At 42.6% G+C, this 14,969-nt stretch overlaps 1 protein-coding gene across 1 annotated transcript in view; it reads left to right on the plus strand.

The window, feature by feature from the left end:
- The window catches only part of GLDC (glycine decarboxylase), a 112,244-nt gene that overhangs the window by 63,149 nt on the left and 34,126 nt on the right, over nt 1-14,969 (plus strand). The window lies entirely within an intron of this gene.

Raw genomic sequence — 14,969 nt, forward strand, 5'->3', positions numbered from 1 at the left:
AGGTGGAGAGACACAGATGCTTGAGTTCAGATATGGTCATTTCATATAGGAGCTGTCCACAGAAGCTGGAAGTGAGCTTCAGGATGAAACAAAGACCTGTGAGCAGGACAATGATCCTGTCTGCTACAGGTTGCCTATAGTAGGCATGGCCTTTGGCAAATGGATAATAAGTATTATATAACTAGATTAAGGAAGGAGAAGAGATGCCAGTGCCTTTCATGGGAAGATGGCAGCCTGCATGGGTCCTGAATGGAGAAGTGGACTGACAGGCAGGTAGGATCAGGAAGTGTTATGGAGCAAATGGGCTTGCTGCCTGATGTGCACAGAAGCCAATAACTATGGCACCAGCTTTTGAGAAAGAAGGGCTTTATTTATTGCAAAACCAGCCCGCAAGGAGACAGGAGTCAGCTGAAATTTCTCTCCCCGATTTGGGGTCTGGGGCAAGTTTTAAGGGATCAGAAGGCAGGGAAAGGGACTTGGGAATGCTGGCTTGGCAAGGTCTAATTAGAGGGCTTCAGATTTGACAGCTTACAATAAGTATGCTGAGCCCTACATCTTCCAGGTCAGTAGACCCCTCACTTCTGAAGAAATTCTGGCATGCAGGGTCTGATTCTCTTCCAGTCTTGTTGGTTCCGAGGTGAGGAATCCCTGGTTCTGGGTGTTGTTAGAAGTCAAAGCTTTTTCTATTGCACATGCCCAGGCTACATGACTTACAACTCTGGACTCTGTTATAAGGTAACTCAACATTTTGTTATCAACAGAATAGGCCCAGTGTGGGCTGGTCCTGAGATTGTAGAAGCAGAGAGCCTGCAGGAGTCAAGGAGCCCTAGGGTGAGGGTAAGAGTTCTTTGGGGCCTGAAGAGAACTTGGCTTATGGAGATCCACAATCCCTGAGAGGAAAGGCAGTTGTCTGAAAGAATGTTCCTGGGTCGAAGGTCTCTCTGGTCTTCAGGGTGCTTCAGGGGAAATGAAGAGTGGGGCCAGGTCTTCCGTAGTTCTGAAACTGTGTGGATTCTAGCCTTTGTAGGTGTAGATTCTCCCAGTGATGCTCCCACTGCACCCAACAGAGGACTGACAGCTTGCAGATTGGTTCTGCTGCTGAAGATGTTGCAACAACCTGAACTCAGCCCTAAGGGTGAATGGAGGCATAGCCAGCAAAGGGAAAATAGCTGCACACCTCACTGGACCCAGCAACAGAGAGGAAGCACAGGGAGAGTGCTCAGAACAGGTTGTCCAGGCACCCAGCATTATAGGCACTGGTGTGAGGCAAAGTCAACCAGTTATAGGAATACAACTTTGATCTCAGAGCTGGCTGACATTCAGTATTAAGTAAAAAGGACATTCTGGAACTAAAACCATGAGTTTTAATTTTGAACAACCAGGACTGGGCACGGTGGCTCACAATACCAGCACTTTGGGAGGCTGAGATAGGAGGATCACATAAGGCCAGGAGTTTGAGACCAGCCTGGGTGACACAGTAAGACCCCATCTACAAAAAAAATAATAAAATTATCAAATAAATAATCAGGATGGAATACTCTTGAAAACAAAATTAGTGACTTGGAAAGTTACTTGGAGGAAATATTCCAAAACAAAAACCCAAAATAATACAGATTAAGGCTGTGAGGGAAAAGTTAAGGAACTCAGAAGACAGATTCAGAAGACTCAGCATTTGGGGATGAGAACATGGAAGAGTTAATTAATATTCATCTGAGGAAGTGAGAAAAAAAAATCGTATAACCAAAATGATGGTAAAAAAGAAATGATTAAAGATAAAAGCTAGAATGAATGACCTAGAAGATAAAATAGTCACAAGGATTAATAAACACAAAAACTGATTATTTGAAAGATCCAGTGAAATCAGTTAACTCTTTTCTTGCCTAAGGAAAAAAATATATATAGAAATAAGAAATGAGAAAGAACATATCCAGATATAGATAAAATCAAAAGAATTATAAAAGAATAGCATATGCTACCCTGCATCAACAAATTTAAAGACATAGAGAAATAAATGATTTCTTAACAAACATTTAGGAACATAAGGGCATGTTGAAAACAGATTAACAGAGGCTGATCACATGGAGTGAAACTAGAAATAACAGAAAGATGAGCAAAATTCACAAATATGTGGAAATTAAATAACACCCTCACAAATAACCAGTGGAACGAAGAGGAATCACAAGGAAAACTAGAAGGTACTTTGAAGCCAGGTGCAGTAGCTCATGCTTGTAATTGCAGCACTTTGGGAGGCTGAGGCAGGAGGATCACTTGAGCCTAGGAGTTCAAGACTAGCCTGGGCAACATAGCAAGGCCTCATCTCTCCAAAAAAATCAGCCTAGGATGGTGGCAAGCACCTGTGGTCCCAGCTACTCCGGGGGCTGAGGTGGGAGGATCACTTGAGTTCAGGAGGTTGAGGCTGCAGTGAGCCATGATCACGCCACTGCACTCCAGCCTAGACAACAGAGTGAGACTCTGTTTCTAAGAGAAGAAAAAAAGAGAGGAAGTACTTTCCAACGAATTAAAATGAAGATACAGCATATCAAACGTCATGGGCTGTAGCTAAAACAGTGCCAACAGGAAAGTTTATAGCTGTAAATAACTACATTAAAAAAGAAGAAAGAGCTGGGTGCCATGGTTCATGCCTGTAATCCCAACACTTTGGGAGTCTGAGGTGGGAGGATCACTTGAGCCCAGGAGTTCAAGACCAGCCTCGGCAACCTAGTGGGACCCTGTTTCTACAAATTAAAAAATTAGGCCGGGCGCGGTGGCTCACGCTTGTAATCCCAGCACTTTGGGAGGCCGAGGTGGGTGGATCACGAGGTCAGGAGATCGAGACCACGGTGAAACCCCGTCTCTACTAAAAATACAAAAAAATTAGCCGGGCGTGGTGGCAGGCGCCTGTAGTCCCAGCTACTCGGAGAGGCTGAGGCAGGAGAATGGCGTGAACCTGGGAGGCGGAGCTTGCGGTGAGCCGAGATTGCGCCACTGCACTCCAGCCTGGGCGACAGAGTGAGACTCCGTCTCAAAAAAAAAAAAAAAAAAAAAGCCAGGCATTGTGGCATGCATCTGTGGTCCCAGCTGCTTGGGAGGCTGAAGTGGGAGGATCACTTACACCCAGAGGTCTAGGCTGCAGTGAGCCATGTTCACACCATTGCACCCCAGCCTGTGACAGAGCAAGATCCTGTCTTGAAAAAAAAGAAGCCTGGAGCAGGTAGTGAGACTTAGTCTCTACAAAAAGTTAAAAAAGTAGCTGGGCATGGTGGCGTGTTTCTGTAGTCCCAGCTACTCGAGAGGCCAAGGCCAGAGGATTGCTTGAGCCCAGGAGGTTGAGGCTGCAGTGAACTGTGATGGTGCCACTGCACTTCAGCCTGGTTGACCCTGTTTTGAAAAAAGAAGAAAGATCTTAAACCAACCTAATCTTCAACCCTAAAACAACAGAGAAAGCAGTAAATTAAGCTCAAAGCAAGCAGAAGGAAGGAAAGAATCAGGATTCGAGCAAAAAAAATCAATAACATAGAGATGGGGAGCAGGAGAGGAGGGGAATTATAAGAAAATAAAATATAGTGAAATAAAATAAAATTTAGAACAACAGATGTTAACTGTGTAAAACTGCATATGTGTGTGTGTGCACATGGGCATAGGTGTAAAGATGTACGAAAGGATGGGACTCAAACAGTTGTCTCTAGGTGGTAGAATATCAGGTGATTTTACTTTTTGTCCTTATGTTTTCAGATTATTTAAAATTTTTAAAGCCTTGATCATATGTAGTCAATTCAAAAAAGAGATACTTTTGTGGTGGAGAACATGCATATTGTGAAACAACTAAATGCGTAGTAAGTTGGTTATAGGCTCATTTGCACCTGGTTCTCCTGATCGCGGAGGGTTTCTCCATCAGCTGATGGAGATATCCATCAGCTGATGGATATGGGATGAAGTTGGCTTTGAAGCTTGCCCTGGGGCTGGAGGCAAAACATACCACCTCCATCTGCCTTAGCAGCACCTCCATCCTAATAAATACAGTGAGGAAGTCTCCCAAGGCTCCCAGTTCAAACTCTGCAGAATAGGATAATATTTAACATCAAGTGGACTCAGAATACAACTCTTTGGTTCTCAAATGACCAAGTAGCAGAATGAAATGTAACTTTCAGGCTTGCCATCTGGATTTCTCTGTGTGTGGCCCTGCTGGCTCAGCCTCATCCTTGCTGCTGCGCCTTTCCATGCTGTCTTCTCATCCAGGGCATTTCTGTGTTATGCGCACAGAAGGCTTTTGTTCTTTCTGCACTCATTCCTTGCCCACATATATGCTGCAGCAGGGACCTCTTCGGTGAATTTTCTTTCTAAGAGAGAATTCATCAGCTCAAGGGAAAGGTTAAGATCTAGAAAATGTGAGGTTTTTGAAGGCTCTGTTATGTGGCTTCCTACCAAGTCATGTTGTAGGTTTCTCTCCTAGCAACAGAAAAGTGAATGAGATTTAATTCAGGAATAGACAGTAATAAGGATCATAAAAAGGTTTTATAAGTGCTATAGATTGAATGTTTGCATTCTGTCAAAATTCACCTATTGAAATCCTAACTCCAGGCCAGACGCAGTGGCTTATGCCTGTAATCCCAGCACTTTGGGAGGCTGAGACAGGCGGATCACCTGAGGTCAGAAGTTTGAGACCAGCCTGGCCAATGTAGTGAAACTCCATCTCTGCTGCAAATACAAAAATTAGCCCGGTGTGGTGGCAGGTGCCTGTAATCCCAGCTACTCGGGAGGCTGAGGCAGGACAATTGCTTGAACCTGGGAGGCAGAGGGTGCAGTGAGCCAAGATCGCACCACTGCACTCCAGCCTGGGCGACAAGAACGAAACCCCATCTGAAAAAAAAAAAAAAAAAAGAAGAAAAAAATAAATTCTAACTCCAAGGTGATGGCATTAGGAGGTGGGAGCTTTGGCAGGTAATTAGGTCATGAGGGTTGTACGCTCCTGAATGGGATTAGTGCCATTATTTTAAGTAAGACCCCAGAGAGCTCCTTACCCCTTCCACCATGTGAGAACACAGCAAGACCCCAGCCATCTATGGACCAGGAAGTGCACCCTCACTAGACACTAATGTCTGCTGGCTTCTAGGATCTTGGACATCTCAGCCTGTAGAACAATGGGAAATAGCTTTCTGTTGTTTATAAGCCCCCCGGTTTTTGGCATTTTGTTATAGCACCTGGATGGATTAAGACAAAAACCATAAATTTTGTCAAGAAAACTTTGCTTGATGTAGCCAAGCCTTTACTGGTCTTCCTAGTTCCTTAGGACATTTTGACCCCAAGGGTGTTTGAAGGGCCTGAAAGAAAAAATGTCAAGAAGCTTATCCCTGTTTTCTTGTATTTATTTGTTCAACCCATAAACCCCGGGGAGGGTTTCCAGCTTGGTGCAGAAAACAGCCAAATAATATTTAATTACCTTTTCATTTCCCACTGAGCCCAGCGGGGCTTCCTTCAGCTTTTTCTCCATAACACTTTGCCACTCTTAAAATCCTTCAGCAGCTCATAAGTACATTCTAAGAATTGCTGCTTTAGAATTATGATGTGATGTTTAAGGCAGACAGAAAGAGTAATTAACACGTCCCATGGATATGTAAAGTGAAAGACAAATTGAAATTATTATTAGCTCACTTGGCTTAAAAAATTGAGGAAGTTGTTTTGTCCTTAAAAACTGCAAACTGATTGTGAATGTAGACGGAGCTGGCCACTGCTTTTCCCAGAATCTCCTTCATGGGAAGATTCTTAAATTGAGGTGTGAACAGGATTCTCAATGGCTGTCAGAATTAATTGTGCATGAGAATCACCTGGAGGGCTTGTGCAATTACTAAGCCTCACCCTACAGTTTCTGATTCAGTGAGTCTGGAGTAGAGCCCCAGAATTTGCATTTTTAACAAATTCCCAGGTGATGCTGAGGCTGCTTGTTTGGCTGCCAGCCTGTGAAAACCACTAGGTTTACCAGAGGTTCTTGGACCTGGCTGCATGTTCGAATTACCTGGGGAGACTTTGAAGAACGCAGATGCCCTACCTACTGCACAAACCAATTACATCAGAATCTTCCCTGAGGGTGGAGCCCATATGGGAGAGTTTTGGGGGGTTTTTTTGCTTCTTTTGAGACGAAGTCTCACTCTGTCGCCCAGGCTGGAGTGCAGTGGCATGATCTCGGTTCACTGCAACCTCTGACTCCTGGATTCAAGCAATTTTCCTGCCTCAGCCTCCCAAGTAGTTAACTGGCACTACAGGTGCCCGCCACCACACCGGCTAAGAAGTGGGAGAGTTTTTAAGCAAAAAGCTCTGTAATTCTAATGTGCATCACCGGGTTGGAGAGCAATTTGGCCTGGAGGAACACCAAAGAGAGAGGTTTAGCAAGATGGATGTGGTTACCATGTGCATATCATAAATAATTTAGTGCAGGGAGGGTCAAAAGCCCGCTATTTGCCGTCTCCCTCCCCTCCCTTACTGAGCTCGTGGTTGACGTCGTTGATCATTTCTGGTAAGTTTTCCACCGAGCCTAGTGCAGCTTCAGAAACAGAGTGCTCTGGGGGCCAAATATGAGAGACCTGTAAGCCCTCTCTGATTTCCCAAAGAAACATTCAGAATGCCAGGAAGAAGAGAAAGCAGGGTGAGGGATGAGGAGAGCCGTCTTTGGGGAAATGTAAAGCAGTGAGAAGGAGCTCCTCTCTCCCAATTTCCTTAACTCTCAAGAGTGTATTTTGATTTTTGAAGTTTGTTAGACTTTAGGGCAGTGGTTCTAACACTGGACTGCACCCCAGAATTTCTGATTCAGTATTCCTGGAGTGGAGCTTACGAATTTGCATTTCTTTTTTTTTTTTTTTTTTTTTTTTTTTTTCTTTTCTTTTCCTTTTTTTTTTTTTGTTTGAGACGGAGTCTTGCTGTGTCGCCCAGGCTGGAGTGCAGTGGCATAATCTCAGCTCACTGCAACCTCCACCTCCCAGGTTCAAGCCATCCTTCTGCCTTGGCCTCCCAAGTAGCTGGAATTACAGGGGCCCACCACCACTCCCAGCTAATTTTTGAATTTTAGTAGAGACGGGGTTTCACTGTGTTGGCCAGGCTGGTCTTGAACTCCTGACCTCAAGTGATCTGCCTCCCAAAGTGCTGGCCTGAATTTGCATTTCTAACAAGTTCCCAGGTGATGTCGATGCTCTCTATTGTCTGGGGACCAGACTCTGCGTGAGAACCACTGCTCTGAGGCGCTCTTCTGATACCAGCTGATTTGTCTACGTTTTTTGACTAGATAGCAAAGGTTAATTATGGAACTAAACTTATGTCAAATTGATACAGATCGCTAAGAACATTACAGAATGACGTGTCGAGGGGTTTTGATTTTAAACCTATAGAGATAGAGACCTGGGTAACGTTAGGGTACTTGAGACGTGCAATACATGGAGTTTCAGTGGTTAAAATCATACCGTTTGCAAGGTATTTGTACTGTTAAATTGTTAGTCACCTGTTTTTTCCACCTGGAAGATAGGACTCTGCACCCATTTTTCCCTTATTTTCTTGAGAGTGGTCCTCTGAAGGTGCCATGAACTGAAGTGGGTCATTTTGACAGTTGTTGTTAGGATCATTTTACTGCCATCATTTTTACCCTATCAGTTTCTCAGCTGATGTTTCACTTGCATCATTTTTGTTTCTCAAAGTAAAGGAGAGTTTGGATCAGGGGAGTCTGACATCAAAGATGTCCAACACCAAACCCTTACGTATCACAAGCAGCTGTGAAGTATTTCCTTCTGGGGGATGACACTGGGCAGGAGGGATGGGGGTTGCTTTTTTCTTCTTCTTGTTTTGCTTTGTAACCCTTCTGCACTGATAATGGATCTTTTTTTTTTTTTTTAATCACATACATGTATTCTTTTATTTGTTTATTTTTTAAGATAGAGTCTTGCTCTGTTGCCCAGGCTGGAGTACACTGACTGGCACGATCTCAGCTCACTGCAGTGTCTTCCTGCCGGGCTGAAGCGATTCTTGTGTCTCAGCTTCCTGAGTAGCTGGGATTACAGGTGTGTGCCACCACACCCAGCTAATTTTTGTATTTTTATTAGAGACAGGGTTTCTGCATGTTGGCCAGGCTGATCTTGAACTCCTGACCTCAGGTGATCCACTTGCCTCCACCTGCCTCAGCCTCCCAAAGTGCTGGGATTACAGCGATTCTTGTGTCTCAGCTTCCCGAGTAGCTGGGATTACAGGTGTGAGCCACCATGCCCAGCCCACATAAATGTATTCTATTATAAAAATTTTAAGTTCACCTGTGAAATAGGTAGCATTTTGTCCACGTGACAGATGAGATCCAGAGGAATAATTTGCTTGGAGCCAGACAGCTTTGAAAAGGGCAGCAAATAAAAAACAACTTTGGTATTAGAGGCGAGAGAAACTCGCGGGTGGCTGCAGGAAATATCTGTTTGTGAGATCTACCTGGGAATGAGTGACTTTAACATGATCTTGTTGTAGGAAACATTTAACAGTATGTGCCACCTAAGGGCTCCTGTTTGCAAACAACAGAAAATTGCTTGCGTTAACTTCAGCAGGAAAATAATTTACAGGGAAGTTATTGGGCAGTTCACAGAGTTGATGGGAAAGCCGGAGAATTAGACTTCAGCAGTGAGCAAGACCCAAGAAAGGCTGGCAGCAAAGAAGAAAATGGAGTCTCACCATGGGAAGAGTCACCATCCTCACTGTGGAAAGTATTTAACTGTCCCATTCCTTCGGTCCGTCCATCCAGATTCATAATGTCCTGGCTGGAGTATTGCACAGGCTGTTTCACACCTCCATGTCTTATTAGTGTTTAGTGACTGGGAGTGTCTAATTGTTTTTGCTTTCATAGGGGAGTGTAGGACCCTGTCTCTCCCATAGACTCACACAAAAGAGGGAATTCCCCCAGATAGTAAAGCCACTGAAAGGCTCTGCATTCCCACACACACCTCTAAACTCAGCGCCAATGAAAACCCAGTGGATTTTCAACATCCTAATGTAACCCTCCTTTGTACTTCTAAGCACATTGACGGCATGTCCACGTGTCATTTTCCCAGCATCATTTCCTGAATTGCATTTGTCCTTACTGTTCGTTGGCTATGGTAGTTTGCAGATACTTTCTCCCATTTTGTAGCTTGTCCTTGTATCCCTAATGGGAGCAAAAGTTTTTAATTATGATGGAGTTCAATTTATCAATGTTTTTCTTTTATGAATTGTGCTTTGGGTTTCAAATCTACCCTAGATACCAACAATTTTTATTCTGTTTTTTTGTTTTTCCCAGAAATTTCGTAGTTTTATGTTTTACATTTAAGTCCATGATCCATTTACAGGTTATTTTTATATAAGCTGTGAGACTTAGATTGTGCCTATGGATGTCTAAGTGTTTCAGTTACATTTATTGAAAAGGCGATCTTTCCTCCATTGAATTACTTTTGCAACTTTGTCAAAAATAGTTGGGTGTATTTGTGTGGATCTATTTCTGGATTCTGTATTCTATTCCATTGATCTATGTGTGATCTATGTGTACATAGGCTTGATTATTGTAGCTATATATGATAGTCCCCACTTATTTGCAGTTTCCGTTACCCATGGTCAACTGGCTCAAAAATATTAAATGGAAAATTCGAGAAATAAGCAATTCATCCTAAGTTTTAAATTGTGCACCATTCTGAATAGTGTGATGAAACCTTGCAGCATCTTGTTCCATCCCACCTGGAATGTGAATCAGCCCTTTGTCCAGCATATCCACTGTGTATATGCTACCCACCCATCAGTCACTTAGTAGCTGCCTTGGTTATCAGATCAACTGCTATGTTATCACAGTGCTTGTTTTCAAGGAACCCTTATTTTATTTAGTAGTGTACCCAAAGCACAAGAGTAGTGATACTGATACAGTGTTATAATTGTTCTGTTTATTCTTAGTTATTGTTGTTAATCTCTAACTGTGCCTAATTTATAAGTTAGATTTTATCATAGGTATGTATGTATAGGAAAAAATCATAGTATACCTGGGATTGGGTGCCATCCATGGTTTCAGGCACCGACTGGGTGTCCTGGAAGATATTTCCTGCAGATAAGAGGAGACTACTGTCAATAAGCCTTGCCATCAGATAAACTGATTTGTGCCAGTTTCTTTCTTTCTTTTTTTTTTTTTTAAAAAGTAGCTATATATGCATTTTAGAATAATCTTGCTTATGTCTACAAGAAAATCATTATTTTTGGGGAGGATGATGTATATTTTAGCTTCTAAATGTTACATTTTGTGCAAAGGGCTGTATGCTAGATGCTATAGATATTATAGGTAGTTGAAGGGAACAAATTCACCTCATATTTAAACTTACAATTTATCACTCATAAAATAAATATTTTTCATGAAAAATTATCATTTTAAATGTAATAAAATATTTTTTAAAAAACATACCCTGAGAAACTTTTTTTTTTTTTTTTTTGAGACAGAGTTTTGCTCTTGTTGCCCAGGCTGGAGTGCAGTGGTGCCATCTCAGCTCACTGGAACCTCCACCTGCTTGGTTCAAGTGATTCTCTTGTTTCACCCTCCTGAGTAGCTAGGATTACAGGCACCTGCCACCACGCCCAGCTAATTTTTGTATGTTTAGTAGAGATGAGGTTTTGCCACGATGGCCAGGTTGGTCTCGAACTCCTGACCTCAGGTGATCTGCCCGCCTCGGCCTCCCAAAGTGCTGGGATTACAGGCATGAGCCACCATGCCTGGTCAAGAAACTTCTTAAGTTCAAATATAAGAAGTAAAATAGGTCCACTGCTTATAAATAACTTCAATGGGAACTTCACTGAAATCACACACTAAAGGTGGCCATCTGTGCACAAACTATAATGGTGTGTTAAAAACTATAAAATGATTTTCAGAATATTTAGGGAAAATTAAAAATAGATATGGTCAGTCTAGAAATTTGGTAATTCAAAAATATATAAATCTTAATTTCTTGGTACTATAATTTTTAAAACTTTAGAATCCACAGCATGGTCTTTTCTTATGGCACATTTTTAACATCTTTTGACTTGTATAAAAATACAACATTCTATTTGAGAACACAAATGCTGTTTTCTCCATATAATTACAATGTGATTCAACGGGAGTTTTGGTGACTACTGGTGTTCACCATAAATTATTACTTTAGTGCATTCTGCAATCTTGCAAAATGGGTTTCATGTTACCTTTTGCATATATAAAAAGCATGCAGCTACAGTGACCCATCTCCAAATATTCCAAAGCAGTCACCATCTGAGAAATTGTTTATGGTGTCTGTAAAGTTAGCCACGATGTTCCCCCCCGCCCCCATGAGACTGAGTCTCACTCTGTCATCCAAGCTGGAGTGCAGTGGCGTGATCTTGGATCACTGCAGCCTCCACCTCCTTGCTTTAAGTCATTCTCCTACCTCAGCCTCCCAAGTAGCTGGGATTACAGATGTGCACCACCAAACCTGGCTAATTTTTGTATTTTTAGTGGAGACAGGGTTTTGCCATGTTGGCCAGGCTGGTCTTGATCTTCTAACCGCAGGTAATCCGCTCGCCTTGGCCTCCCAACGTGTTGTGGTTACAGGCATGCAGGCATGCCACTGTGCCTGGCCTGCAACATCCGTTTCTTTTTGTTTGTTTGTTTTTGAGATGGAGTCTCACCCTGTCGCCAGGCTAGACTGCAGTGGTGCAATCTTGGCTTGCTGTAACCTCCAGCTCCCGGGTTCAAGCGATTCTCCTGCCTCAGCTCCCTGAGTAGCTGGGACTACAGGTGCCTGCCACCACGCCCAGCTAATTTTTGTACTTTTAGTAGAGACGGGGTTTCACCATATTATCCAGGCTAGTCTCGAACTCCTGACCTTGTGATCCACCCACCTCAGCCTCCCAAAGTGCTGGGATTACAGGCGTGAGCCACCATGCCCGGCCACGACATCCATTTCTAATTCTCAATATGTTTGGCTAGGGTTCTTAGTAAAGGGAAAGATAAATTACTTTTTAAAATTCTTAAAATTTGTTTTTTCTTTGAACTCCTGTTCTAACCTTGGCAAAAGAACTTTTAGCTCTTCTGAACTATCCCCCTCACCCTATCTCTGCCATGTCATCTACAAATTCTTTTTTTTTTTTTTTTAAGTTAACATTGAGTATTTCTCCTGAACTTGCACACCTATGATGATACACTGATACTGAAAGGGCCTAGGTTATAGTCATCACAATACTGTTGAATTCCATCAACTCCAATTATTTTCACCTTGTGGGTTCTTATACCTGTTTTTCAGTTGTTCTACTTTTTCTAGTCTATTGAATTTCTTTTGGATTCTTTGTAGAATGAATCTGAGTTTTGGAAGAAGTTGTCTGCTCAATTTCCCCATTCTGCATTAAACAGCAGCTCCTTAATCAGCCTGAGTAAATGCCATACACTGGAGGGTCTTGTTTTTCTTTTCTTCTTTTTTTTCTTGAGGTGGAGTCTCACTCTGTGGCCCAGGCTGGAGTGCGGTGGCGTGATCTCGGATCACTGCAACCTCTGCCTCCCAGGTTCAAGCGATTCTCCCACTTCAGCCTCCCAAGTAGTCTGGATTACAGGCATGCACCACCATGCCTGGCTAATTTTTTGTATGTTTAGTAGAAATGGGGTTTCACCATGTTGGCCAGACTGGTCTCGAACTCCTGACCTCAGGTGATCTGCCCACCTTGGCCTCCCAAAGTGTTGGGATTACCGGTGTGAGCCACCATGCCTGGCATGGAGGACCTTGTTTTTCTAAGACAGTTTAAGCTGTGCTCACATAAACTTGGTGTTTCTGAGACTCCCCGTTCACTGGCCAGCCCTGCAGCTCCAGACCATTCACTACTTCATTTTAAACAGATGTCAGAAAAGCACTGACCTAGCGTCTCCTCCATATATAGTAGTTTGCTGATGTTTACTTAGTCTGGGTTATGTAGATAGCAATTATTTTTCATAAGACTTTTCTACCAACAGGTGGCACTAACAATTTGTTTTAATAATAGCCCAGTAGTAATCCTTGTGTCACATTTGAATATATCGTTTGCACTTTTTGAGTTGAAACATAGCAGATTTTATAGATGTTTAAGGCCAGAGAGAGAGAGAGAGAGAGAGAAATCCAGCATTTCTGATCAAGTCTTTAGCATGTTGCCTTTCTCCTACATTATTAGCTCATAGCCAGTAATCTGCCTCTTCCCTCATTCCTAGTCTACACCTTGATTGGCCTTTCAAGAAAGTCAGATGAATAGAATTCATGAGAAAAACATAGGGGTAAATATAAAATGTTTTTCTTGAGGTTCTTTACCGTAGGGGAAAGGATGACATTCATATTGATTGCCTGTGCTGGAGGAATTCAATTTTTAAAATATTTACTAAATACTTATTGGAGAACTACTACATGCAGAGTACTTCAATCTATCAAATATCCTTTATGTCAGTGTTCTTGGAATAGAGAATACAATTGTGAACAAAGTTGACAAGATTTTTGCCTTCAGGGAAGGCCTCTCTGAGGAAGTGACAAAGAGCTGGATTGGTGGCTTTGGGGAAGGCTTTGCAGAGAGTTGTAGCCAGTCGAAGAATGGGCAGGATTTGGCTGAGAAGCATTTGACCTCGATGATCTCACTACTCATCACATCTGCCCTGTGTGATGCGTACCATTACTATCCCCATTTTACACATCTCTCAGGCACATAGGCACAGGGAGATGAAGTTACTAGTGATGTGAGTGGTTTCCTGAAGCATGGCATATTCATTTTCTTGTCCTCAAAATAAAAAAACCTCAAATAGGCTAGGACTTGTTTTTCAGAAGCCAGGAAAACAGAAGAGCAGTCTTTGCCTTTCTTCTTGGAAGAGAGCGGAGAGAGCTGCAGCTGACTCAGTGCGGGTGATGAGGAACGGGGTGACTCAGGTCTTGTAAGACAGGCTTTCTTTCTTCTTTTCTTTCTTTTTTTAAATTTTTTATTTTAGCTAAACCCCCCAGTTCTATCAATCAGACAAGAATTCTGCTATGAAAGAAAATCAGCATTTGCTCCCACAACTCTCCGTCCTTGGAGAGCTCAGTGTGCTCAGAAGAGCAGCACTGCTTGCAAAGGGAGCCTGTAGCTCTGGGAGGCAGCCTGACTCCACAATGAGGTCTTCATCTCTCACTGTTGGCCGTTTGGCATGTAGCACTCTGACCTCAGTTTCTTTGTGTGTAAAATGGGGGTGATAGCATGGAGAACATATACATTTTTTAAAATTCTCACCTATTTTCTGTGGGTAACATTTTAAAAAGTTACTGTATTTTTAAATTTTCATTTGTTTAAAGTTTAAATTTTTGTTTCTTTTTTTAGTATTTAATTTTTGCCTTCAGCTTCTGCAGACATACATATTTTGAATGGGACTGATATATCTATTACTCATTTCCCTTCCCTTCCTGCACGGGATACTGGGAACATTAAATAACAGTCTACGATTGAGTCAGCATTGCTCGCTGGAATGTTAGTCATTGTATATGTCCTGAAAGTGGCGCCTTCCAGGACCCTTGAGGTGAGGATGGCCAACCCCTAACAGCCATCTGCATCCGGGGCCTGGGAGAGCCGAACCTGAGACTGCCAGGAATGGTGTCACATTAAAAGTGCCTCATTCTTTTGGGGCTAATCAGGCTCTTGACTCGATATTTGGTGACACTAAGACATTATAAAGAGTGATGATTGGTTTTCACCTCATAGGTGTGCCTTCCTTGAACCTTGTTAAGATGTTGACACATTACCCATTTAAAGGGGGAAAGAAAAGGGAAAAAAAGGAAAAAATTGAAGTTCATTGTTCTAGGTGTGACAATTGTGTTTGTAGTTATTTATTTATTTTTTGAGACAAGATCTCACTCTGTCACCCAGGTTGGAGTGCAGTGGCGCCATCTCGGCTTACTGCAGTCTCCGCCTCACAGACTCAAGTGATCCTTCCATGTCAGCCTCCCCAGTAGCTGGTACTACAGATG

Source organism: Hylobates moloch, unplaced genomic scaffold (genome assembly GCF_009828535.3).
Source record: "Hylobates moloch isolate HMO894 unplaced genomic scaffold, HMol_V3 SCAFFOLD_19, whole genome shotgun sequence".
Lineage (NCBI taxonomy): Eukaryota > Metazoa > Chordata > Mammalia > Primates > Hylobatidae > Hylobates > Hylobates moloch.